Source organism: Balaenoptera borealis, assembly GCF_965194805.1.
Source record: "Balaenoptera borealis genome assembly, chromosome: 8".
Classification (NCBI taxonomy): Eukaryota; Metazoa; Chordata; class Mammalia; order Artiodactyla; family Balaenopteridae; genus Balaenoptera; species Balaenoptera borealis.
In genome coordinates, this window is record NC_138865.1 from 94,575,233 (window position 1) to 94,587,878 (window position 12,646).

Here is a 12,646-nt window from a genome sequence, read left to right on the forward strand (position 1 = left end):
AAAGAATGAAGTCTCTGAGTAGGAGATATGGGGTCGTGTAGCTCTAAAACAAGTAGGAAAAAGGAAGACTGGGTAGGAAAATGAAGTCAAAACCCAGCTATCATAATGAGCTAAGAGACCATGGGGAAGCTGGATGGTGTGGCCCAAAGACACCCTATGCTAGGCACTGGCCTTCTAGACGAGGACTCTACAGAAAAAGAAAAAAAATAGATTTACTAAGGAGTTTCAACTCATTAGAGAATGACAAGAACTGATTTAATTTCCCCAGTCATGGACTTTATCACTCCTTCTGAGCCTGTAAGAACATCTCAAGCAGATTTGAAATGTTCTTGTGTATCTTTTGGTTTAGAATATCCACCTTCCTTCCTCTTCTACACTAGCTCCTCTTCTGGTCTGCAGCCTCAAGAGCTCAGCAGGCCTCCACTCATCAAGCCAGAAGCCAGACTCTCTTTCTTTGCAAGCACCCGAAGCCTTAAGAGCTCTTTTGCAGCACCATCTCACTTGGCTTGGATTAGAACAAAAAACGTTCCCATTCTTCCCCAGGGACTGTAGTGCAACACCTCCCACCAAGCACTGTACACTCCACATAAGGCAGAACACTCCCTTGATTATTTCTTCCTCTGGCCCGAACTTCTCTTTATGGTGATATGGGGGGAGGGGCAAGGAGGGTGTGACTTATATTAACAGAGTGACCTTTAGGGGGAGATATCTAGCTTTCATAAGTATTAGCTCGGGGTAAAAGAGGTATTCAGTAGTAACTTTTAGTCCTCAATTTGGAGCCAACTTTAAATCTGAAATTTTAGGACACTATGAAGTTGGTGCTATGCTAGGTGTTTTCTCCAACTTATTGAAATTATAATGACACTGGTACCGGGTTTTATCTCTTTCCTTATTACAAGTCTATGATTTACAAAGAATAGACTATCCAATGTCATTTAGGTAGTTTGTGGAATTGAAGATTTTGTACTCTTGCCCCTCTATCTCCAAAGTTATGTGTAACTGTTTTCTATTACATTTCTGTACAGTACACCAGAAACACTCATTTCAGATACCACCTGGGATGAGACTTTAATGAAATTCATTGTACTTGTGAGATCTGAAAACACTGGAAGCTGAGTTTATAGCAAACTACAGTTCTCAGTAATTCTAGCTGAGTAAGGTTAGTGAAGGGAAAAATAAAAATATCTCTCCTTAACCATGGTTTCCTCAAAGCTTCTTACTGATTTAGCTATAAGTCCATCTTTGTGCCTATTACACAAAGATCTGCATTTTCTGAAATACTTATTGGATAGGTTTTCGGTTTAGCAAATATTTTACAGCTGCTTTTACATCCTTATTCCTCAAGCTATAGATCATAGGATTTAGCATAGGTGTCACTACACCGTAAAACAGGGAAATGAGCTTGTCAGAAGTTTGCAATTGTTTTCTCCAGGCAGTTCTTGAGACGTGGGTTTGGCATACATAAAGAAAATGGTATCATAAAATATAATTACCACAGTCAGATATGCTGAACAGGTGGAAAAAGCCTTGTGTCTTCCTGTGGCTGAGTTCATTCTCAAGATGGTGTAGAGACTGAACATGTAGGAGAAAAAAATGATCAGCAATGGAAGAATTAGAAATGCCATATTTGATATTGTCATGGTGATGATACTGAGGGATATATCAGCACAAGCAAGCTTGAGAACAGCTAATATTTCACATGGGAAATGATTGATAACATTATTCTCACAGAAAGGCAATCGCATGGCAAGAGATGTTTGCACAACTGAGTTGATTCCACCGGACAGCCATGACACAGAAGCTATCAGTACATACACCACCTTGCTCATGATGACGGGGTATCTCAGAGGGTTACAGATGGCCACATAGCAGTCAAAAGCCATCATGCCAAGAAGCAACATTCTGTTGACCCCATTGCAAATCCTAAGAACATCTGCACTGCACATCCAGAGAAGGAAATGTTCCTTTTCTTTGAGATTAAGCTCATCCAGAAAAGAGAGGTTTCCCTGGAAGAAGTATATTGGGGTGTGAAGATGGGAATCAAAGATGCTTGCTATTATCAGAACACCGTTGCCAATTAGAATCACAAGATACATAATTAGAATTAGAACAAAGTCAACTATCTCAATCTTTGGGTATCCAGAAAGACCAGAAGAAATCCTAGCACAAATGTCTGGTTAATTTTATCCATGTCATCCACTTTCAGTATGTCAAAGGAAGATCTAATATAAAATACATTCACTGCCAAGGAACAAATGTTACATGTTACATATTACCTGAACAATTGATTTTTTAAGAATGTATTATAAGGAGTGTTTGCTTGAAACTCTGACATCCAGCTATCTTCAACAATGTGTATGACTAGAATACAATAAAACTGGGAAGGATGGAAGTACCTATGCCCATTGCCAATATGTGAAGATCTACCTATGATCAAGCAAACATACAGAAGTAACCTTTCCTGCTGTTGAAGCCTTGTTCCCGGGTTGAGGTTTCTAAAACTCCTAATTAGCAACTATAAGCCTGACTTCATCTGCCCCAGAAAGTAAGCAGTGGAGATGGCAAGAGACTACTCAACAAGGACTGGAAATATGATTCTGCAATTCATGATGGTCAAAATTTCACAGCAACTTTGATTTTTTTGGTGCATATTTCTTTCTACACCTGACACTGCATACTTTATATTAGGCACTTTAATTTTTTAATAGACATTAATAATAATAAATTGAATAGCATAAACTGAAATTTAACATCTGTTTAAATGTAGATAGTTGTTGATCTCATTCCAGCTCCTCTTAGTATCTTGTGTGACTGTTCCTGTGACAAGACCATTGCATAGATCAGGTCCACATGAATGTCACACACAGTCTTTGGAGAGTATTACATAGTCTCTTCACTTATTTTCATTATGTGGCTTCAGAGTGTATCTTCATAATTTACTCACTTAAGTCAACCTAAGAAATCAGCAAGAAGGTTTAAATATTTTATATAAATAGGTATACACATGTGTGTATGTACTACTACTTTATGCTTAACAAAATACAATCATTGTTTATATTACTCCCATTTTTTTCAAATATTAAAACATGAAATTTTTCCAAGGTTAACCTCATAGTAAACAGTTAAGTAGAGCTCAAAGCTCAGATCAAGTGTAGTTCACAGCATCGCTAATTTTTATATACACATGAATCACCTGAGTATCTTGAAAAGCTTTAGATTCTGTTTTGGTTTTGGGGGCAGCTCCTGAGAGTCTTCATTTCTCATAACAGCTCAGGTTATACTTACGCAACAGGTCTTGAAAGCACTTGAGTAGCAAGCCTTTAATCTACACTGAGCTGGCAGATTATCCAGATATTTCTGATACAAATGGATTTTCTTTTGCCTTATTAAGTCGATTGGCATACCAAACTGGAAAATGACAAGAACATATTCCTTTTGTGTTTTAGAGAAAGTTCAATATTCATATACTCTTAAGAAAAAAATATTATTGAAAGAGTTAAATAAATAGTCTTAAGGAAAAAATATTATTGGAAGCATTTTTTAAAGCAGGTTAAATGTGTGCCAGGCTACTACAATAGCTTTTGAATATTACTGACAGTCTATCTTGAACCCAGTCATATTCCAAGCACAGTAAGGATAAATAAAAGAATAAAGTGCCTCCCATTACAGAGCGCAAAATTCAGTTAGGGATATAGGAAAAGTACATATAAAATATATTATAAATATAATGACATTACGTAGCTTGAGTAAAATTTATAGATTTTCCCATAAGGAAGAAGTTTATGAGAAATAAATCACACCAAGGAGAATTCAGGAAGAGTTTCAGAAATGGGCTGGATCTGGAAGCTGGGAAAGAATTAGACAAGTTTGGAAGAAAAGAAGGGGAGTATTCAAAAAGTGAGAAGGTGAGCAAAAGTTAGGAGTAAATGGATTGGCAGCACATCTTTTTTGGACAAGGGAGTTTCCGTGGTGGAGTGGTGGCAAGCGCATCTCAGAAGGAAAGTATGGCAGGTGCACAGAGAGGCTCTAAAGTCAGAGAATTTGGCACGCCTTTTTTTTTTTTTTTAATAGATCTTTATTGGAATATAATTGCTTCACAATACTGTGTTAGTTTCTGTTGTACAACAAAGCGAATCAGCCATATGCATACGCCATGTCCCCATATCCCCTCCCTCTGGAGCCTCCCTCCCATCCTCCCTATCCCACCCCTCTAGGTCATCGCAAAGCACTGAGCTGATCTCTCTGTGCTATGTTGGCACATCTCTTGGTGGGGAAGGAGTCTATCATTAGAAAGCACAGAACGTGGGTTGAACGCTTGGATCCTGTGATGTTAGTACCCACCAAATTTGACATCACACTGTAGGACTTTATGAGATTTTTAGCAGAAACATAATACAAGGAATTAAGATATTTAGATTAATGGGTTTGTCACATTACTGATTGTATGTGAAAACTGACCTTTCCATAACCACCACCACATTTGACATTGGTCAAAATCACAAGTTTAGCCCTCACGTGGGCTAATAGTGTTAAGAATTTCATTACAGCCAATTTTCCCCCATTCTGCCACTTAGTTTGCCATGTGATAGAAGTTGGGGAAATTACTTTAGAGCAGATATTACTTAGAGTCTAAAGTCCAACTCAAAGGAGGGATTCGCACTACAGGAATAATTTAATTAAGAATACACAAGAGAAATATCACAACTTTGAAGAGAAAGACAATAAGGGAATATAAAATCACAATTTTGGAGATGAAAACTTTAGCGCAAATGTGATTGTAAATTTTTATTTATTCTTCTTAAGAACAGAACTTTCTTTAAAGAAGAAAAGAGGGAGGAGAAATCTTCATTTTTGTTGCCAAATCTTACTTTAGGATCTTATGTGTCATATTTTAGGCTTGAAATTAGCTCACTTGGCTGGTGTCACATGACTAATAACAGGAAGAGGAAAGATCCAAAGTCCATTGTCTTTACATTACTACCCCGCCTAACTGGTAGCATTAAAATTTGTATAGAAATCATGTGTCAACAGCAGGGAATGGTTAGTGAGAACCTTAGAGAAGTAAGGGTCACAAAGACTACATTCATTCAACAGTGCCCAGAGAAAGGAGGCAATTATTCAATACTTACTCTACACTACTTCTTATGACAAATCAAAATTCTCCCCAAGAGGGCTCAGAAATTGGTCAGAGGATGTACTAGATAAGGGACATAAGCACCCTTGATCAGGCCAGTCAGTAATGCAAATGGAAGAAGACAGCAAGATTTACCAGGACACATGAAGATGTTCTAGCCAGGCCCTTTGGGTCCAGGACTAGAGAGCCTGTTGGCTTCCTCTTCCAGACAACTGCAATGACAATGCATCTGAGGCTACCTGAATTGCTTCTCCCTGCCATCTGCTCCAAGCCTTTCCCTCCTAGGCAGGAATCCCCTCACTAAGTCAAACCCACCTTGACCCAGGCTTGTCTTGCTACCTTTGGTTTACTTCTGCTCCCAGCGCTTTAAACTGTTTATGTTGTTATACTGTGAGGTAGCAAGAGACATGGGGGAAGGAGCTTGCCTGTCTTGCTCATCCCTCTACACCTAAGCCTAATACAGTGGTAGCACATAATAGATGGGTTCTGACTGAATAGGTGAAGGCTTATTTTCTAAACTCTTAAGCATTTTCCCTGTGCAGCATTTGTGGATTAATTATCAGGAAAACTTTAATATGTCACATTTGTTCATCTGTAGCAGGCTTTAATTTTTTAAAATATCTTTCAGTCAGTATTAACAAGCTGCCATCTTATACAAATAATTACCAGTTTATGCATTATAAGTACAGAGGATCATCTAACATTTATTGATACAGGTTTAGCATAGTGGAAAAGTATCTCAGACTAGAATCAAAGTCTTTCGTTTCAGGTTCTATGCTTCTAATTTATAGCCTCAGTCTTCTCATTTGTAAGATAGTGATAAAGATATTTGCCTTACTTTCCTTGCAGGGAGATTTTAAAGAAACTATGTGATACCATATGGAAATTAAGGATTAACAGACATTGTACAAATAATAATGAAATAATAATAATTATAATGATTCTCAGCTGTATTTTGGTGGTAATAAATTGATACCTATATTGCATCAGGTTATTCACATTAAAAATTAATACTGAATAATAGCTTTAACTATAGATTGAAAAGGTACAGTTTCATGATATTCAACACTTACCATTACACTGATAAATTATTTCCACCTCCTAAAAGAACTCATTACTTCCTTTTTTGTACTTATGGCAGCATTCTTAATTAAGGTCAGGTTCAACAAACAATGCCAGATCCCACAGATGTGGAAGAATAAATATTTGTTATGCAACAGTTTTCATTGTTCCCCAGTTCTCAAAGCAATTTAAACTTGCAATGAGAGACCTGTGGAATGGAGAAACTTCTGGTACATTAGGGACAGCGTCCCACAGACACAATTAAGAATGGTGATGGGAACAAACTGTGGCTGAACTAAAGCTCCAAAATGAAATGACATTCTCCTACTCATGTAACATATGAAAACAGGGGCAAATGTTCACCAAAGTAACTTTATGAAATGTGAGAGCTTTTTAGTTCAAATTATGATTACCAAAATGAAGTTAATTCAAAGTCAAGAATTACTATTCAAATGATAATTACCAAAATGAAATATTTGAATTGAAAATAATCTAGATATTATAAATGAAATAAAACAGATATTTGCTGTGAATTAAATGCATTCATTTAACATTTTTGCTTTTTTTATATTCATCCTTTTAGATGAGTTAATTTGGTTCAGGAAGGCATCATCTTTTTTGGAATGAAAAGAGATACCAATAAGCAATAAAATAAATAAATTCACAGGACAAAAGGGAATTCATATGGTTAAGGTCACAAAATTAAAGAAGAAGAGGAGGAGGAGGAGGGATAAAAGGGAAGGAGAGGAAGAGGAGGAGGGGAAGAAGGCGTGAATTCAGATAGGTAATAATTCATCATCGAATTAAAGTGTTTTAGGAAAGTCTATTGAGTTATATTGTAGATATTAACACTGAACTTTGGCAAAGTTATTCTTCAGAAATGAAAAAGAAATAAAGACTTTCCCAGTCAAACAAAGCTGAAGTAGTTCACCCCACTAGACTCACCTTACAAGAAATGTTGAAAGGTGTTCTTCAAGATGAAATGAAAGAATGATAATTAGTAACATGAAAACATATAAAAACAGATAACACATTGGTAAGGCAAATATATAGTCAGTCATAAAATTCTAATTCCATAACAAGATGGTATGTTAGCCAATTAACTACAGTATAAAGACTAAAGGAAAAGACCATTAAAAATAACTATAGCTACTATAATTTGTTAACGAATACATGACATAAAAATAGGTAAATTGTCATGTTAAAAACATAAAAGGGGGGAATTAAAGGGTAGAGTTTTGTATGCAACTGAAGTTAATTTGCTATTAGCATAAAACAGACTGTTATATGTTTTATGTGACCTGCATGGTAACTACAAAATAAAAACCTATCATCATTCACAAAAGATAAAGAGAAGGGAATCAGAGCATATCATAGGGAAAATCACCATCCATTTAAGTAGGCAGCAAGAGGGAAAAAAGAAGAGTGGAAATACATAACAGCCATAATGTAATTAATAAGATGGCATTAGTAAGTCCTTACATATCAAAGATTACTCTAAATAAATGGATTGAAATCTCCAATCAAAAGGCCAGGGTGGCTGGATGAATTAAAAAAAAAAACAACAACACCTAACAATATGTTGCCCACAAGAGACTCACTTCAGCTTTAAGGACACATATGAACTGAAACTAAAGGGATGGCAAAATATGTTCCATGCAAATACAAACCAAAAAAGGTTGGGGGCATCTATTCTTATATCAGATAAAATAGACTTTAGGACAGTAACTGTCATGGGAGACAAAGAAGATCATTATATAATGATAAAGGAGTGGACTCATCAAGAAAATATAACAATTATATATATGCACCCTACATCAAAAACACCTAAATATATTAAGTAAATTCTAACAGATCTGATGGGAGAAATAGAGAGTAGCACAAAAATAGTAGGGGGCTTCAATATCCCACTTTCAGCAATGGATAGATCATACACATGGAAAATTAATATTGAAAGGTTGGATTTAAATCATACTTTCAACTAAATGGACCTAACAGACATATAGAGAACATTCTATCCAAGAGCAGCAGAATATGCATTCTTCTCAAGTGCACATGGAACATTCTCCAGGATAGATCACAAAACAACTCGAGCACAAGCTACAAGACAATTATTGGCATATTTAAAGATACCAAGGTACCAAGTATCTTTTTTTCATACCCCAATGGTATGAAATTAGAAAACAACAAGAGGAAACCTGGGTAATTTACAAACATGTGGAAACAAAACAACACACTCATGAGTAACCAAAGTGTCAAAGAAAAAAATCAAAAGGGAAGTGAAAATATATTGAAATAAATGAAAATAGAAACACAATGTACCAAAACCTATAAAGTACTGCAGAAGCAGTTCTTAAAGAGAAGTATATAGTGATAAATGCATATATTAAGGGAAAAAAGAGTTCTCAAATAACCTAACTTTAACTGCAAGGAACTAGAAAAAGAACAAATTAAACCCAAAGTTAGCAGTAGGAAGGAACACATAGAACAGAGTGTAAATAAATGAAATAAAGACCAGAAAAACAAGAGAAAAGATTGACAAACTAAGAGGTGGATTTTTGAAAAGATAAAATTTATAAAACCTTTAGCTAGGCTAACCAAGAAAAAAAGAGAGAAGACTCAAATACATAAAATCAGAAATAAAAGAAGAGACATTACAAATGATAGCAAAGAAATACATAGAAGTAATTGATGAATTCCTAGAAATAAATATCTTACCAAGACTGAATCATGAAGAATGGGAAATCTGAACAGACCAATAATGAGTAAGAAAATTAAATCAATATTATAAACCTCACAACTATGACAGACCCAGGACCAGATGGTTTTACTGGTAAATTATACCAAACATTTAAAGAATTAATATCAATCCTTCTCAAATTCATCCAAAAAATTAAAGGGGAAGGAGAATTCCCAAACTTATTTTAGGAGGCCAACATTATCCTCACACCAAAGCCAGATAAGGACACTACAAGAAAAAAAAAAAAAACAAAAAAACTACTGACCAATATCCCTGGTGAATATAGATGCAAAAATTCTCAACCAAATATTAGCAAACCAAGTTCCACAGCACATTAGGATCATATGCCATGATCAAGTGGGATTTATCACTGGGGTGCAAAGATGGTTCAACATATACAAATCAATGAATGCAATACACCACATTAACAGAATAAAAGAGCAAAATCACATGATAATCTCAATAGAAGCAGAAAAGAGAATTTGACAAAGTACAACATCGTCTCATGATTAAAAAATCATCAGTAAATTGGGTATAGAGGAACATATCTCAACTTAATAAAGGCCATACATGACAGAACCATAACTGATATCATATTCAATATTTAAAGGTGGAAAGTGTTTCAACTAGGATCAGGAACAAGTCAAGGGTACGCACTCTTGCCACTCTTATTCAACACAGTACTGGAAGTCCTATCTAGATCAATCAGGCAAGTAAAGAAATAGATCCAAATTGAAAAGGAAGAAGTAAAATTATCTCTATCTGCAGATGATATCATCCTATATACAAAAAAATCTTAAAGACTCAACCGGAAAACTGAACTAAGCAATGAATTCAGTAAGATTGTATGATATAAAATTAACATTCAGAAATCAGTTGCATTTCTATACACTAACAATAAAATATCTGAAAAAGAAATAAGTGAAACAATCCCATTTACAGTATCATCAAAAACAATAAAATATTGATACTTAGGAATTAATTTAACCAAGAAAGTGAAACTAGAAGACCTTGATGAAATCAAAGAAATTGAAGAAGATACAATTGGAAAGATATTCCAAGTTCATGTATCAGAAGAATTAACATTGTTAAAATATCCATACTACCCAAGTCATTTATAGATTCAATGCAATCCCTATAAAAATTCTAATTGCATTTTTCACAGGAGTAGAAAAAAATCATGAAACCTGTATGAAACTGCAAAAGACCACACACAGAGGAATCCTGAGAAAGAATAACAAAGCTGAAGGCATCACACTTCCCAATTTCAAACTATACTACAAAACTATAGTAATCAAAAGAGTATGGTACTGGCATAAAAATAGACACATAGACCAATAGTATAGAATAGAGAGCCCAGAAATAAACCCCCACATATACAGTCAAAAAATATTTGACAAGGGAGCCAAGAATACTCAATAAGGAAAGTATACTCTATTCAATAAATTGTGCTGGGAAAACTGGATAACCATATTCAGTAAAATGAAATTGTACCACAATCTTACACCACTCACAAACTTAACTTGAAATAGACTAAAGACTTAAACATAATACCTGAAATTATAAAACTCTTAGAAGAAAACATAGGGAAAAATTTCTGTGACATTGGTCTTGGCAATGATATTTTGCATATGACACCAAAAGCACAAGCAACAAAAACAAAAATGAACAAGTGGGACTACATCAAACAAAAAAGCTTCCCCACAGCAAAAGAAATAACATAATAAAATACAACCTACGTAATGGGAGAAAATACATGCAAACAATATATCAGATAAGTGGTTATTATCCAAAATATATAAAGAAGTCATACAACTCAATAACAAAAAGTAAACAGTCCAATTAAAAAATGGGCAGAAGAACTGAATTGATATTTTCCAAAGAAGACATACAACTGGACAACAGGTGCACAAAAAGATGCTCAGCATCATTAATCATCAGGGAAATGCAAATCAAAACCAAAATCAGATAGCACCTCACACCGGTCAGAATGGCCGCCATCAAAAAGACAAGAGAGAACAAGTGTTAGATGTGGAGAAAACGAAAGGCCTGTGCACTGCTGGTGGAAATATAAATTGCTTCAGCCACCAGGAAAACAGTATGAAGATCCCTTAAAAAATTAAAAATAAAACTACCATCTGATCCAGCAATCCCACTCCTTGGTACACCTCCAAAGAAAATGTAAGCAAGATATCAAAAAGATATCTGTACTTGCATGTTTAATACAGCATTATTCACAATAGCTGAGATATGGTAACAACCTAAGTGTCTGTCAAGGGGTGAACAGATAAAGAAGATGTGGTACATATAGAAAATGGAATAATATCAGGCCATGAGAAAGAAGGAAATTCTGCCATTTGGGACAACATGGATAGACCTTGAGAGCATTATGGTAAGTGAGATATCAGGCAGAGAAAAACAAATATAGTCTGATATCATTTACATGTGGAATCTAAAAATGCTGAACTCATAGAAACAGAAAGTAGAAAGGTGGTTACCAGAGGCTATGGAATGAGGGAACTGGGGAGATGTTGGTCAAAGCATATAAACTTACAGTTAGAAGATGAACACATTCTGGGAATCTAATACACAGCATTGTGTTTATAGTTAACAATATTTTCTTATATACTTGAAAGTTTCTAAAAGACTACATCTTAAATGTCTTACCACCAAAAAAAAAATTATGTGATGTGATGAAGGTGTTAGCTAATGCTAAGTGGTATTGCTATTACAATATATAAGTGTATCAAATCAACATACTCAAGCTTACACAATATTACATGTCAATTATATGTCAATAAAAATGCAGACTAGCACATAAAATATATAGATTTTGAGTTTTTCAGGTTGAACAGAGAGAAAGATGTTCGGGAAAGAGGAATCAAGTCCTGCCTCCTTTCAACATCCTTTATTCCTGTGGTGGTCTTTTAGTAGAAATTACTACTGCAAGCAATAACTATAAATAGTAAAGCAACACATAACTTCATAATATACAAACTATAGACAGCATTTGAGGAACTAAGTGAAAAATTGTCCATCTGTTTACAGGTATATACTCTGAGTGTCCACCATTCTCAAGACACATCATCAGATAGTGCTGTGATACAGAAAAGTAAAATAGAAAGTTTTCTGCCCTAAGTATTTTTCAGTCCCTTTAGGGAAACTTGTTGCATAGATATATATGTGATATATATATATATGTATGTATACACACACACACACACACACACACACACACACACCTCACAGGCAATGATAATATCTTTTTGTTCCTCAGTTACTCAACTGTTAAAATGAAGATAATAATAGCATACATCTCATAAGATTGTAATAAGGATCAGATATGTGAAATACATGAAAAGTGCATAGAAAAATGCTCCTTGCTCCCAACTCAATTAGTATTATTTATTATTCTCTGGTTTTAAATGTCAGATGCCTGTGCAGCATAAATTATAGCATTTAGAGTGAACTAAATTTAGAAAAAATACGTAGGTTAAGAGGAAATTACCAATTTAAAAAAGCAGGCTTATCTGAAAAAGCTTTAACAGAAAGTTATTGAGAAAGGAGGATTCATTTCGGGAGCAAAGGTTGAGTTTGAGTGCAAATCTTTGTTACTAAAGTCAAAGAGGAATTGTTTTTCATAAAAGGTTACATTCTGTTCCATATGCTTCAACTCTGACTTGGACCTAGAGGGAAAATAAAGTTCAGTT

At 34.9% G+C, this 12,646-nt stretch overlaps 1 pseudogene across 1 annotated transcript; it reads right to left on the reverse strand.

Moving 5' to 3' along the window:
* Nucleotides 1-1,278: 1,278 nt before the first annotated feature.
* On the reverse strand, nt 1,279-4,538 carry LOC309634227 (olfactory receptor 13C3-like; annotated as a pseudogene). Its single transcript has one exon. The product of its transcript is annotated as an olfactory receptor 13C3-like (transcript).
* Nucleotides 4,539-12,646: the final 8,108 nt, after the last annotated feature.